Below are 16,560 nucleotides of genomic sequence, written 5' to 3'. Positions count from 1 at the left end.
CATACCATTCGCTTTCTTCACTGCCTGCTGCACCTGCATGCCTACTTTCAATGACTGGTGTACCACGACACCCAGGTCTCGTTGCATCTCCCCTTTTCCTAATTGGCCACCATTCAGATAATAGTCTGCTTTCCTGTTCTTGCCACCAAAGTGGATAACCTCACATTTATCCACATTATACTGCATCTGCCATGCATTTGCCCACTCACCTAACCTATCCAAGTCACCTTGCAGCCTCCTAGCATCCTCCCCACAGCTTTCTCTTCAATGGCTTGGATTTTTTAAATCTTTTCCATTCAAATGAAATGTTATGTATACACTAATAAGCCAAAACATTATGACCACCTGCCTAAAATGCGTTGGTCCTCCTTGTGCCGCCAAAACTGCGCCGACCCGCCAAGGCATTGACTCTACAAGACCCCTGAAGGTGTCCTGTGGTATCTGGCACCAAAACATTAGCAGCAGATCCTTCAAGTCCTGTAAGTGGTGAGGTGGAGCCGCCATGGATCGGACTTGTCGATCCAGCACATCCCACAGATGCTCAATCGGATTGAGATCTGGAGAATTTGGAGGCCAGGGCAACACCGTGAACACTTCATCATGTTCCTCAAACCATTCCCGAACAATGTGTGCAGTGTGGCAGGGCGCATTATCCTGCTGAAAGAGGCCACTGCCATCAAGGAATACCATTGCCATGAAGGGGTGTATCTGGTCTGCAACGATGTTTAGGTGGGTGACACGTGTCAAATTGACGCCCGCATGAATGGCCGGACCCAGGGTTTCCAGCAGAACATTGCCCAGAGCATCACACTGCTTCCACTGGCTTGTCGTCTTCCCACAGTGCATCCTGGTGCCATCACTTCCCCAGGTAAATGGCGCACACGTACATGGCCATCCACGTGATCTAAAAGAAAACGGGACTCATCGGACCAAGTGACCTTCCACTACTCCAAGGTTCAGTTCTGACACTCGCGTGCCCAATGTAGGCGCTTTCGACGGTGGACAGGGGTCATCATGGGCACTCTGACCGGTCTGCAGCTACGCAGCCCCATATGCAGCAGGGTGCGATGCACTGTGTATTGTGACACATTCCTCCCGTGACCACCATTAAAATTTTCTGTGACTTTGCCACAGTAGACCGTCTGTCAGTTCGGACCAGACGGGATAGCCTTCATTGCCCTCACGCATTGATGAGCCTTGGGTGCCCAACACCCTGTCGCCGGTTTGTTGTTTGTCCCTCCTCGGACCACTGTCGGTAAGTACTCACCATTGCTGACCGGGAGCACCCCGCAAGCCTTGCCCTTTCAGAGATGCACTGACCCAGTCGGCTAGCCATAACAATTTGGCCCTTGTCAAGGAGAGAGCCCTTGTCAAAGTCGCTCAGGTCTTTACTCCTGCCCATTTCTCCTGCATCCAACACATCAACTTCAAGAACTGACTGTTCACGCTGCCTAATATATCCCAACCCTTGAAAGGTGCCATTGGAACAAGATAATCAATGTTATTCACTTTACCTGTCAGTGGTCATAATGTTTTGGCTGATCGGTGTACATTCTGATGAACAGTGTATCCCAATTGTGTGACAGTGTCCGTGGATCAAAGAGCCTTTTCCCACTCATCATGGTTTTCATGTTCAGATGAAGGGACAACTATCATTGGATGTATTTAAGACACTTTGGTATTTATGGACACGTCACCTCTGATGTGACATTTTGAAATCATGTGGTATATGATTTCACTGATACATGCTTACTTTGTTTAGTTGATGAAATGCAAACAGGCCAAACGCCCCCAAATAGCAGTGCAGACCTCTTCCCTCGTGAGGGAATGGGTCTTAGACCAAACATTTGTGTATAAAACATCTTAGCAACTTGCTCTTGCCACAGACTTCTCACCTGCGCCATCACTATCAATCTGCTGTGCTCACGATCCTGACCGCATTGATCTACCGCTTGACCTTGTGAGAGACCAGCACTGCCACCTCCCTCCATCCCATTCACACCAAAGGCCCAGGAGACGTACAGCCACTGACCCCTGAACACGACCTTTGAACTGAGCGTCGACTGAGATTTTCATGCTGGAACAGAATTTGACTTCCTGATTTTACACTCATTAGGATGCAATGGAATTTCTTCGCATTAGTTCTTTTTAGGAGTTTTTTTAGAGATACAGTGTCACAACAGGCCCTTCAGCCCACCGAGTCCTCACCCATCATGATCACTTGAATACTGGTTTTATACTACACCCTAGGGACAATTTACTGAAGCCAATTAACCTACAAACCTGCACTTTTTCTTAACCAGAGCACTCAGAGAAAATCTACGCAGTCACACAGAGAAAACCTATGCAGTCACACAGAGAACGTGCAAACTCTGCACAGAGAGCACCCATAGTCAGAATCGAACATGGGTCTCTAGCGCTGTAAGGCAGCAACTTTGTAAGGGGTTTTCTGCGCCGAGCTTTCGCCCGACCTAAGGTCCCCGTGCCTTGCTCTGGTCCCTCGACCAGGCCGCGCACACTGGTTCCCCGTGAGTGGTTCGACCCACTCACCCCCTACGGTTCTAGACACTGGACTTAGATGCAGGAGCGTTGATAGTGCAGAAAAATTAAACCAGACCAGATTTGAAGACCAGGGTTTAAACGGAATAAGGCTTTTATTGAGCGCTTGGGACTATGGTACATGAATGCTTTTACACAGTTCTATCAGACATATACTGAATTACATGAATACTTTGACTCTGAATTATAAACGCACAGTTCTATAAGACATATACTGAATTACATGAATACTTTGACTCTGAATTATAAACGCACAGTTCTATAAGACATATACTGAATTACATGAATACTTTGACTCTGAATTATAAACGCACAGTTCTATAAGACATATACTGACTGTAAGATGGGGAACGTACGACACATCGCAAAATTGGCCAACACATATTTACTTATACACCCACGTTAATTAAGCCACCCTCCCCTCTACACTAAAACTATGTCCAGGATGTGCAGGATCGGGGTACATGCTCACCATGGGGCTATTACTGGGGTTACTGGCTGTTCGTGCTGCTTCTCCGCTGTTTTCCGTGAGGGTCGTGCTTGTTCCGTGAGTTTCTTCCTTCCGTTCTTCTCGGTGAGTCTCCGTTCTCCGTGCCGTTTGTTGCGTCCTCTGACTTCTGACTTGCTTGATTTTGACTTGCATAAGTTCTTCTGCCTTCTGACTTGCGTCGGCTTTTCGTGTTTAAAACCCAAAAATCGTGGCCAGTTATACTATTCTGACTCGTCCTATCTCCCGCCAGATCTCAGGATCTCTTTGTTTCAAAGATGGGTATTTGAGATTTCTCTTTGATCTGCGTTATGTCCGGGGGTACCGGTGATGGCCAGACGGTCTGTTAATCTGTTTCTCGTTGAGAGGTGATGGGTTTAACTGGTTTCCCATCTCCTGCCAGGTAGGTTTCTATGGGCTATTGTGCCCCCTTAACGAGATTAACTGTGTAGGTTGGCTTGGGGCATTGTGAGTATGCTGATGTCAGCGCCCCAGAGTCTGGACTTCGACCTGGTTTCGCAGGTTTCTGCACGGCCAATATCCATCCATTGTTCTGGCCGTGGCTTTGCAGAAACCTAGAGACTGGGCTGTAAGGTTTTTGCTTTTGTGGCTGGTCACGAGGTCCCGCGGCCATCTTGGGACCCACTGATTGTGACATCCCTTGTTAAAAAACTGACCGCAGCCTTTCTCCGCTATCAGCCCCAGTCTCCCGTAAATCGTACTGGCAGAAGTCACGTCTGCTTCCACGAGAGTGAAAGCCTGGATGGAGTCCCTGGACAGGCTCTGAAATTGTGTGCCAATCAACTGGCTACAATCTTCACTGAAATCTTCAACTTCTCAACTTCTCCCGTAAAAAGGCAATACGGGGAGAAAAGATGAGGTACGAGGGTAAACTAGCCAATAATATAAAGGAGGATAGCAAAAGTTTTTTTAGGTACGTGAAGAGGAAAAAAATAGTCAAGGCAAATGTGGGTCCCTTGAAGACAGAAGCAGGGGAATTTATTATGGGGAACAAAGAAATGGCAGACGAGTTAAACCGTTACTTTGGATCTGACTTCACTGAGGAAGATACACACAATCTCCCAAATGTTCTAGGGGCCGGAGAACCTACGGTGATGGAGGAACTGAAGGAAATCCACATTAGGCAGGAAATGGTTTTGGGTAGACTGATGGGACTGAAGGCTGATAAATCCCCAGGGCCTGATGGTCTGCATCCCAGGGTACTTAAGGAGGTGGCTCTAGAAATAGTGGAAGCAATGGAGATCATTTTTCAATGTTCTATAGATTCAGGATCAGTTCCTGTGGATTGGAGGATAGCAAATGTTATCCCACTTTTTAAGAAAGGAGGGAGAGAGAAAACGGGTAATTATAGACCAGTTAGTTTGACATCAGTGGTGGGGAAGATGCTGGAGTCAATTATAAAAGACGAAATTGCTGAGCATTTGGATAGCAGTAACAGGATCATTCCGAGTCAGCATGGATTTACGAAGGGGAAATCATGCTTGACGAAGGGGAAATCATGCTTGACAAATCTACTGGAATTTTTTGAGGATGTAACTAGGAAAATTGACAGGGGAGAGTCGGTGGATGTGGTGTACCTCGACTTTCAGAAAGCCTTCGACAAGGTCCCACATAGGAGATTAGTGGGCAAAATTAGAGCACATGGTATTGGGGGTAGGGTACTGACATGGATAGAAAATTGGTTGACAGACAGAAAGCAAAGAGTGGGGATAAATGGGTCCCTTTCGGAATGGCAGGCAGTGACCAGTGGGGTACCGCAAGGTTCGGTGCTGGGACCCCAGCTATTTACGATATACATTAATGACTTAGATGAAGGGATTAAAAGTACCATTAGCAAATTTGCAGATGATACTAAGCTGGGGGGTAGTGTGAATTGTGAGGAAGATGCAATAAGGCTGCAGGGTGACTTGGACAGGTTGTGTGAGTGGGCGGATACATGGCAGATGCAGTTTAATGTAGATAAGTGTGAGGTTATTCACTTTGGAAGTAAGAATAGAAAGGCAGTTTATTATTTGAATGGTGTCAAGTTAGGAAGAGGGGATGTTCAACGAGATCTGGGTGTCCTAGTGCATCAGTCACTGAAACGAAGCATGCAGGTACAGCAGGCAGTGAAGAAAGCCAATGGAATGTTGGCCTTCGTAACAAGAGGAGTTGAGTATAGGAGCAAAGAGGTCCTTCTACAGTTGTACCGGGCCCTGGTGAGACCACACCTGGAGTACTGTGTGCAGTTTTGGTCTCCAAATTTGAGGAAGGATATTCTTGCTATTGAGGGCGTGCAGCGTAGGTTCACTAGGTTAATTCCCGGAATGGCGGGACTGTCGTATGTTGAAAGGCTGGAGCAATTAGGCTTGTATACACTGGAATTTAGAAGGATGAGGGGGGATCTTATTGAAACATATAAGATAATTAGGGGATTGGACACATTAGAGGCAGGAAACATGTTCCCAATGTTGGGGGAGTCCAGAACAAGGGGCCACAGTTTAAGAATAAGGGGTAGGCCATTTAGAACGGAGATGAGGAGTCAGAGTGTGGTGAAGGTGTGGAATTCTCTGCCTCAGAAGGCAGTGGAGGCCAGTTCGTTGGATGCTTTCAAGAGAGAGCTGGATAGAGCTCTTAAGGATAGCGGAGTGAGGGGGTATGGGGAGATGGCAGGAACGGGGTACTGATTGAGAGTGATCAGCCATGATCGTATTGAATGGCGGTGCTGGCTCGAAGGGCTGAATGGCCTACTCCTGCACCTATTGTCTATTATCTATTATCTATTAAAATGTCCAAACTGCAGCTCTTTGGTTTTGTGTTGATTGCAGAATGAGGGAAAACTTCTCAAATCTTACAACTCCACTGTTGTGCCACTGTGCCACCCTTATTTTCCCAGTCAGTACAAGCTATGATCGAAGCAGAGTATTTATTTGAAGTGGTAGTGCATGTCGGCACAAACAACGTTGGGAGGAAAGGGATGGATATTCTGCAGCGTGACTTTAGAGAGCTCGGAAGAAGATTGAAAAGCAGGACCTCCAGGGTGGTTATCTCTGGTTTGCTTCCAGTTCCTCATGCTGGTGAGGGCAGGAACAGGGAGATAGGGGATCTGAATGTGTGGCTGAGGAGCTGGTGCAGGGGGCAGGGATTTTGATTCTTAGTCCACTGGGATCTGTTTTGGGGTAAGGGGGAATTATACAAAAGGGACGGGTTTCACCTCAACAGGCGGGGGACCAGCATTCTGGCAGGTAGATTTTCCCTTGCTACACGGGTGGTTTTAAACTAAGTGGGTGTGTGTCAAATGGGATAGACAAGGATGGAGTTGAAGGGAAAGGGAGAATAGGAAAAGTTAAGAAAGTCCCCAGAATTAACAGGACAGAAAGCTCACGAAGGGATAGGAGAGAATGGCCAAGTGTAATAGGAATGGATGTGAAAGGTGAGATGAGCAGTTGAATAAAAGTATTATATATGAATGCGCGAAGTATAAGAAGTAAAGTGGATGAGCTTGAGGCTCAGTTAGAGATTGGTAGATGTAACATTGTGGGGATTACAGAGACGTAGGCTGCAGGAGGATTGGGACTAGGATCCTAGCAGGAATGACGGTGGAACAGCAATGTCAGGAATGTCTGAACATAATCTAGAAGATACACGATCATTTCATTCCAAAGAGGAAGAAAGAATCTAAGGGGAGTAAGAGCAACCGTGGCTGTCAAGGGAAGTTCAGGATAGAATAAAACTAAAAGAAAGGATGTATAACATAGCAAAGAGTAGCAGGAAGCCAGAGGATTGGGTAACTTTCAAAGGACAACTGAAAGTAACAAAACGGGCAATACGGGCTGAAAAGATGAAGTACGAGGGGAAGCTGGCCAAAAATAGAAAGGACAGTAAAAGCTTCTTTAGGTATGTTCAGAGATAAAGATTAGTAAAGGACTGCAAAATGATTTACTTTGTTTAATGTAACAACGGATGATGCTCGAAATACGCTGTAAGTCAGACTGCGCCTATGGGAAGAGAAACTCCATTAACATTCCGTTGAAGAACCTTCATCAAATTCTTGCATTACTTACGTTTTTCTTTAGATTGCTGAACCCAGGCTAATTAGCCTAAAAACTATTAGAATCATGAACATAATGGTGAATCAAAACACCCCAACTTTATTATAATTTTATCTCTGGATAGAAGGAATAGATGATTCTTCGGGTCGAGATCCTTCGTCAGACTCAGTGTTGTAGGAAGGAACTGCAAATGCTGCCTCTCAGCCAGGTCCCAATAGCCCTCTCCTTATTACTGCAACACTCTCACTCACATGCCCCTCGTTCTCATTTAATTCTTTGGCGATATCTGCACTAAGTGATAATTGACAGTAGCTAATTAACTCACCAGTATACCTGCTATTGATTTTCATTCACTTTGCTCAACTCGTTAAAAAAATTAGCCAAAAAAACACGATGGAGAAGAAAAAGAAAAATATTTGGTTATAGCGTCATAATTTTGGGGTGAAGATTCATGAAATTTCATTTTCAATGTAACTTTACTACAACATGGCCACAGCACTGCCAAGGTGCACACGTTAGAGCCTTGCTCAAATCATTGGTAGAACACATCAGAAAATTACAGGGTTGCCATGAGAAAGACAGCAGCTTCCATATTTCTAAATTAAATCTCAAATTTATACTGGCATTTTTCAAAGTGCCAAAGAATTTGATTCTGGCAGTTGGCTACTATTTACTGTTAATAAACCTGTACGTCATTGGAGTGTGGGGGGGAACCGTAGCTCCCAGAGAAAATCCACTCAGGTGACGGGGAGAACGTACAAACTCCGTACAGACAGCACCCGTAGTCAGGATCGAACCTGGATCTCTGGTGCTGTGAGGTAACAATGCCACCGCTGCACCACTGTGCTGCCAAGAGTTTCTCATACAATGTGGTATACTCTGAGTAATAAGTTTCTCAAGGAATATTTTAACTACATGGTAACAGATTAAATGTTTAAATTATTAAAATTCATCACCTCTCTTAACTGAGGAGTTGGCTGCGCCTAACGGCTGCGGTTCTCTGGCAGTCTGTTGTCTTTTTTTCTTTTTTTTTTGTTTGTGTCGGTGTTGGGATGGTTTTTGTTTCTGTTTTTGGCTGTGTATGTGTGGTGGGGGTGTGGGGTGGGGGGGTGGGGGTGTGGGGTGGGGCGGGGGGAAACCTTTCTTTTATTAGGTCTCTTCCCTGGGGCGCAGCTCGCCCGCGGGGCCTTCCATCGCCCGGCGCGGCTCGGCTGCGGGACTTAACATCACCGGCGCGGCTCGGCCGCGGGAGGTTTCAGTGCCCGGCGCGGCTTGGCCGCTGGACTTAACATCGCCCGTTGCGGCCGCGGGACGTTTCAGTGCCCGGCGCGGCTTGGCCGCTGGACTTAACATCGCCAGCGCGGCTCGGCCGCGGGACGTTTCAGTGCCCGGTGCGGCTCGGCCGCGGGACGTTTCAGTGCCCGGTGCGGCTCGGCCGCGGGACATTTCAGTGCCCGGTGCGGCTCGGCCGCGGGACGTTTCAGTGCCCGGCGCGGCTTGGCCGCTGGACTTAACATCGCCAGCGCGGCTCGGCCGCGGGACGTTTCAGTGCCCGGTGCGGCTCGGCCGCTGGACTTAACATCGTCCGGTGCGGCCGCGGGACGTTTCGGTGCCCGGGGCGGCTCGGCCGCGGGGCCTTCCATCCCCTTGCGGGGGCTGTGCGTGTCGTTTGCCTCGGTAGGGGTCGAGCTGCCTGTCCGTGGGTGTGGGGGGAAGAGAGGGGAAGTTTTGTTGCCTCCATCACAGTGAGGGGGTGTTTGGAGTCACTGTGATGGATGTTTGTGTTGGGGTCGGGTGTCCTGTGTTCTTTTCTTTTTTGCTGTGTCTTGTGACTGCTGAAATTTCGTTCGGTATTTATACCGAATGACAATAAAGTGTTGTTATACTGTTATACTGTTATACTGTTATACATACAAATCCAGGTACCAATGACATTAAAACTTGACCTTCAGATAGCCATGAGAAACAATAATTCTTAAGAACATGCTCTTAAGAAGTTCATTGATATTCTACTTTAAACAGGGTAAAGTATTGATAAAACAATGGACAGCATTTTCATACTTTGTATCAAGAACATTTGCTAAAGTCAACTAAACATTTTTCAAATTGACTTTTTGCTTTGGTATAGCGTGGAAAACGTGATTTTCATTGAGAATCAGTTCTTCCTTTTCACTGGCTTCAAGGTACAAGATGTTGCAAAGAGTTTGATGAACTGTTAAATTGTTTCTTCCCCCTCTCTTCCTGGGCACTCATGTGATTTACCGATTTCTCCAGACAGCTAATTTGTTCCCAAACCTTCATCTTATTACTCTGGGAGTTTGTCCTTTGAGTCTTGAGAAACATGTTTCACTTTTACTGACTGCCAACACATCTGATCCAACAGCTGGGGTTCACCAAGTTCATCAGGGAAAGTTAACAACAAGCCATTGTACATTCTTCGCAATAATTTCATGTCAGTCGTTGTCAGATTTGCATTTAGAAATTAGGCTGAGATTTCCCAAACCTCTTCCAAAGATAATGATGTTGAGATTAATGGATGGATCCGTAGATGGGCAAGTTAACTCCATTGCCCCTTGGTTTTATCTGTACATAAAATAAAGTTAAACTTTAATATTACATGTGCCCTTTCCCTGTCATCAGCTTCAAATTAGCTAGTCAAGAGTGTTTAATTGTCTTATGAACCGACAACAGAACCGTTACATTATTTTGTGCTCCAGCTATTAAAGCCAATTAAATAAATCTCTAGGAAAAAAACTGCAGATGCTGGCTAAAATCGAAGGTAAACACAAAATGCTGGAGTAACTCAGTGGGTCAGGCAGCAGCTCGGGAGAGAAGGAATGGGTGACATTTCGGGTCGAGACCCTTCTTCAGATAAATAAATTTCTAATCAGTAACACTAGATAAACCAGACAATAATAGTACAAAACTAGTCCATAGTGCAACCAAACAAAGTACACGGTAAATCATAATGGTTACCGTGGTAGTGTTCAAGAGCTTGATGGTTACTGGGAAGAAGCTGATCGTGAACCTGGAGCTCATGGTTTTCGGGCTCCCACACCACAAATGCTTGAACATTTCCAGGGCATCCAATGGGTGGGATCCTATTTCTTCCCAGCTGTTATCAGACAAATGAACCATCCTATAAACTAGAGAGCCGTTCTGAGCTGCAATCTACCTCAATGGAGACCCTCGGACTATCTTTAATTGGAATTTACTAGATTTCATCTTGCACTAAACATTATTCCCAATATCCTGTATCTGTACACTGTGGATGGGTTGATTGTAATCATGTACAATAGTCTTTCCACTGACTGAATAGCGCGCAACAAAAAGAATTTCACTGTACCTCGGAATATGTGACATTAAACAATAAACTAAACTAACTTGATGACAACTGTGTACCATTTGAACACAGAATATTAATAGGGGATTTTCCTACAGAATATTAATAATTGTTCAAAATGCAAGGAGATGCCACCACCAGACACAACAAACCAGAGAGCTAATCCTTTATGCTGCACATTGAGATACCTTTACTTCAGGGCTATTATCAGCTAATTGCAGTTTGGAATGAAATAATCAAATAGACAATAGACAATAGACAATAGGTGCAGGAGTAGGCCATTCGGCCCTTCGATATCCATATATCCATGCATACAAATTATTCTTCATAAATCTACAAAAGTTGGTGTTATGCCCAGAGGAAATTATGTTTAGTGCAGTTGAGTCACAGTTGAGTCACAGCTAGGGTTGTCAACTGTCCCGTATTAGCCGGGACATCCCGTACTTTGAGCTAAATTTGTTTGTCCCGTACGGGACTGCCCTTGTCCCGTATTCGGCCCAGGGCCCTGACACTGTAGGCCCCGACATTGCAGGCCCCGACACTGTAGGTAGGGGGGTGCTGTAGGCCTGGGGACTGCTGTAGGCCCGGACAGTGTAGGCTAACGGAGTCTGTTCAGGGAGCGAGGCCGAGTGTGTTCACCTAACGGAGGCTGTGTAGCAACCTGCCTCCTGGCCTGGACGGCTGCCTTTGGTGGAGCTGGAACACGTGGCCGCTGGCTGGGTGAGGTCACGTGGGGCGGGGGCGGTGACATCACGTCCCGTATTTGGGAGTTTGAAAGTTGGCAACCCTAGTCTGTGGAGGGATTAGTACGGGTGTCAGGGGTTATGGGGAGAAGGAAGGAGAATGGGATGAGGAGGGAGAGCTAGATCAGCCATGATTGAATGATGGAGAAGACTTGATGGGCCAAATGGCCTAATTCTGCTCCTATCACATCAAAAGAATCTACAAATCAAAGACCCACATCACTCTGGCCATGTTCTCATCTTGCTGTTACGATTGTGAAGAAGGTACTGGAGTCTGAGAACCATTACCAACAGCTTCAAGAACAGCTTCTACCCATCAACTCTAAGGCTCTGTAACTGCAACTCTAACTCAGCACAAAAGAGTTTGTTTCAGTTTGCGTTATATATCTTGGCTTGCACTATTATGGTCTGGTTTACCTAGTATAACTGGTCATTTATTGCATGTTTATTTATTGTGTTGCTGCATTTAATGTGCCTGCAAAGCTGAAACTAGTAAAGTTTTCATTGTTCCAGTCCCAGTGCATTTGACAAGTAAGCACTTGACATTGTTTTCTCCCCCACTAACTCATGTCTTAAATTTCAGCTAAAACCATTTGCACTGAAAGATTAATGTACTTTCAACTGGATCAATTTTTCTTTAGATTATAACTAAGGACAAGTCCAGAAAACAATAATCAAATCCTTCTTGCATCATGCTTTATGAACTAATAACCCTGTTACAAATGGAGATTGGAATTAATGAGTGCAGAGCCCTTGATTGTCGGGCTCCATGTCGGGCCAGTTGCATTTGGAAATGAGGTTCCATGTCTCAACTGGCTCCATACCTAGTCAGATCATACATTAAGTTCGATCCCTTGTTTAACACAGTTTCCACATCTACTTAGGTCCCACGTTTAGTCTCCCCATATCTAGTTTGGTGCCAGACCTAGTGGGCTTTCAGCTGTCGAGTAAGGCTCCATATCCATTCAGATCCCATCTCTCATTAGCTGTAACATCTTTTCAAAATGTATAAACCACATTTTCTAAATGGTGAACTCTGAGATACAAAGGACTCCAGGCTTCTTAGTGCGTGATTCACATGAGTTCAATATGCAGGTCCAGCAAGTAATTAGGAAAGCTAACAAAGTTATGTTTATTGCCAGTAATGTTGCATGCAAAGGTTGTGAGGTAATGTTCCAGTTTTATGGGGGATGCTGTACACTATTGGGTAGTTTTCATTAAAGAAGGATGTTAAAGTACTGGAATCAGTTTAGAGGTGGATTACTAAACTAATCCCAAACCAACAAAAAATGCCAGGGACTGTCAACATGTCAGCCATCTGTGGAAAGAGAGGCAGACTTAATGTTCCAGATCAAAGAAAATTAGTCAGACTAATGAGGCATAATTGTCAGCAGATGCAGGAATCTGGATCAAAAAAAGCAAACTGTGGGTCACACAGCAACTGTAGAGGGAAATGGAAATCAATATTTTGGGTTGAGACCCTTCATCTGGACTGCAATTTTTGGAGCAAGAGTTGAGAAGTGATGCAGAGTAGGCTTGGAACACAGGCTGGTCCATACAGCCAACGAGAAGGCAGGAGTAGCTGGGGACCATGCCAATGCCCATGGGAAAGCCGTTGATGTATAGAAAATGGAATGAGTCAAATAAGTTGTTCAAAGTAAGCAGAAATGAAGGGTCTCAACCCAAAATATCTGCTGTTCATTTTCCTTATTGCCTGACATGTTGACTTCCTCCAGCGTTAGTTTTCTGCATCTGTTGGACTAATACCAGGATTCGGCAGATTGCCCCATCAGGAAAGGCTGGACAGGCTCAGCTTCCATCTAGAATTCAAATCAATGAATTCAGATAATTGAATTCGTGTGAATAAATTCAGGTCAATTAATTCAGATCAATGAATTCAGATCATTGAAACTGTAAAATCCTGAATGTACTTGACCAGAGGATGTGGAGATGATGTTTCCTCATGAGAACATCTAGAATTGGAGCTCAGTGTTTAAAAATAAAGAGTTGTCCATTTAACATCGCGATAAGGCAAAATATTTTCTCTCAGAGGGTTGGGAGTCTTTAGAACTTTCTGAGTGGTCAAAGCAGAATCTTGGAACTTTTTCAAGTCAGCAAGAGATAGATTCTTAATAGGCAAGGGTGAAAGGTTAAAGTGGCTGGACAAAAAGTTGATGTTGAGGTTACAATCAGATTAGCTATGCTCTTATTAAATGGGGGTTAAGTGACCTATTTCTGTTCCCAATTCATATGTCCACATGTGTTCCTTTATGTTCACTCAGGTTTCCTTTCCAATTAGGTTCTTGTTTGGGCAGCTAACCATTGTCTTGCATGTTTCACTTATCACAGGCTAAAGTATGTCACGAAGGAACAAGGTGGATTCAGGGTTACACGGGGTGTTTAGTTTGATTTACTTCTGAAAAACAGATAGACTTAGCATCTTGCAATAAAGTAGATTCAATAATCAAGCAGATTATAAAGAAGTGACCTTGATCAATTGAATCAATAAACATGTAGTTGGATAAAATAAAAGGTTACGCGTGATCTTATTGCATGGAAGAATAGCACAAGGTGCCAAATGGCCTACTCTTGCTTCTATTTCCTACGAAAGCCATCTTCACAATAATAAACTAAGCTAAACTAAAGACTTTTCATCAGAGCGTTGACGCTACCGATGAAGAGTCTTCAACCTAAAATTTAAGCTCTCTTTTCTTCCCACATATGTGGCCTAACCCGCTGAGTATGTTCAGCTAATCATGCAGGTTGTTCCCGTATCCGATTGAAATGTCACTGTTTGCCCTTCCACTTTAGTGTGGCCACAGGTGACAGAGATTGTTTCCACAGTTATCACTTCCTTTGGCATCAGGGACAGTATTTGCAACTAGTAGCCTGAATCTAACTTTGTCCCTTTACTTGTACAGACCGTCTTGTCAACTCTGAACATTTGATGTCCTCTTTATCTGTGTCAATCATTTTCTCGTGATCGCCACCCTTCCACACACACTCCCTTCATTTCCTGCATTCCTTTATTTTTTTCTGCAACATAAAACATCTATGTTTTCTAGCTTTTAGTAATGAAAGGTCATTGGCCTTAAACATGCCTTATCTCTTTTTTTTACTCTCTGTGGATGCAGCCTGATGTATTTCCAATATTTCTGTTTTATAGTTTACAGCTGTTTTGTAATTATTTTGTTTTTTGGGCCAGGCATCTTTATTTGTTCCACCATGCATTATCTTAATTGCCACACAACTCACTATCCCTCGCATATATATACCCACTGTTATCTGAATGGGGAGAAATCATGCCTATCAGTCATATTTGTATAAATTGCTTTATTTTATTACACCCACCTTTTGGCACAAGTTATAAGCATCGTTCCCTCGCTAAGATACTGAAAAATAGTCAGAGATTCAAATGAACAACAAAGACACTTTATCAAACAAAAAGGAGGTGAATCTGTGGAATTCATTGCCACAGAAGGCTGTGGAGGCCGTCAATGGATATTTTTAAGGCAGAGATTGATTAGTACAAGTGTCAGGGTTAAGGGGAGAAGGCAGGAGAGTGGGGATAAGGGTGCAAGCCTCTCCTGTGGGCAACCCTCCCACAACGATCCATGGACCCATTGCCAGCCGGGGAGTGTCCCCCAAGGCGGTGGGTGGGCGAGGGGGGAGAGGAAAGGGGAGAGGGAGCCACTTACCTCGCGTTGGCCAGAGCGAGCCGTGGACCCGTTGGATGGAAACTTCTCCCGCAGCGGCAGCTCGGCGGCGAAGGCCATCTTGTTTGACCCTCTACCGCCGTGCTGCACCACGGGAGGAAAGTCAGGCGCGGGGCACACCGGGACGGGCGCCAGTCCTCTGGGCCGGGGGGGGGGGGGGCGGGAGGAGTGCATTTATTAAAGTTTATTAAATTAATTGTTTTAAAATTTACCAAAACTTGATCAATTGAGACCGCAGCCGAATGGTGAGAAGGGTAGGCGTAAAATTGTTGCGCTATCGTGTACCGGTTTGGCTGTATTTCGGGCACATACAGATATGCAAAATATATACGTATGAATATATATATATGATGAGAGTTTTTGTAATATAGAGATAGATACAGCAGATCCATCATAAAGCACAATAAAAGTCACAGGAATAAAAGTAGAAATCAGGCTGAACTAAATTTATGACGATCTTAGAACAAGGAAAGTCCATTAAGCCAAACGGTTTCTCTTTTCTTATCGATCGGCACTAATTACTTACCTTGTCACTCGGTCCTGCAGTGCATCATACAAAGCGACACTTCCACTCCTAATAATGAACACACATTGTTGCTCAACAGTCCATGCGGACTGGCAATTATAATTTTGTACTGAGATCATCGCAATGTATTTGCTAACCTGGTTTTTATCTTGCAGATGCAGGAACAGTGTGCTTATTAATACGTGAAATCAACATGCGGGTTTCTAGTTATAATATACCAATGAAGATGATGTCCTCTATCAGAGCCAACTCTAGGAAATATTTAGAATAAGAATATTTATCTAATATTCTGAAGGGCAGATCCAATCATTGTCATGTACATCAGGGTACAATGAAATTCCTTGTTTGCATGAATCACGTGAAAGAGGTTAGACACAAAATGCTGGAGTGAATCAGCGGGTCAGGCAGCATCTCTGGAGAAAAGGAATAGGTGATGTTTCAGGTCCAGACCCTTCTTTAGACAGAGTCAGGGGAAAGGGAAACTAGAGGTATGAAAAAATTCTAAACAAATCAGAGCCGGCATTGATAACCAAGGAAAGGTGGAGCCCACAATGGTCCATTGTTATCTGTGGAAGAGGTGTTAACAAAGGGATATATGGATCGAACAATGGAACTGGCAGGACGACTTGGTGCTGGAGGAGTGGAGAGAGAGGGAATGCAGAGCTTACTTGAAATTAGAGGAATTCTCTGCCACAGAAGGCAATGGAGGTCAATGCACTGGATGTTTTCAAGAGAGAGTTAGATTTAGCTCAGGGCAAAAGGAATCAAGAGATATGGGGAAAAAGCAGGAACGGGGTACTGATTTTAGATGACCAGCCATGATCATATTGAATGGTGGTGCTGGCTCGAAGGGCCGAATGGCCTACTCCTGCACCTATTTTCTATGTTTCTATGTTGATTTGATATGACAAACATTTGATGGCAACATATTTCTTATGCCTTTATAACAACCATTCAGATTTTTCTGATGTGACACTGACAATTCCAAACAGACAAACATCTCCCCCTCTCAAATATTTAGTAAGTTTCAAACGATGAAAGTAAATCAAAATGAGCTATCTTCTGACAGTTTCGGAATGCTCAAAAATGGACAAAACAGTGAAAACTACAAATATTATGAAGAACAGAAAATGA

Source organism: Rhinoraja longicauda, chromosome 32 (assembly GCF_053455715.1).
Source record: "Rhinoraja longicauda isolate Sanriku21f chromosome 32, sRhiLon1.1, whole genome shotgun sequence".
NCBI lineage: Eukaryota > Metazoa > Chordata > Chondrichthyes > Rajiformes > Arhynchobatidae > Rhinoraja > Rhinoraja longicauda.
The sequence above is the reverse complement of the archived record's forward strand: the minus strand, read 5'-3'. Positions refer to the sequence as shown.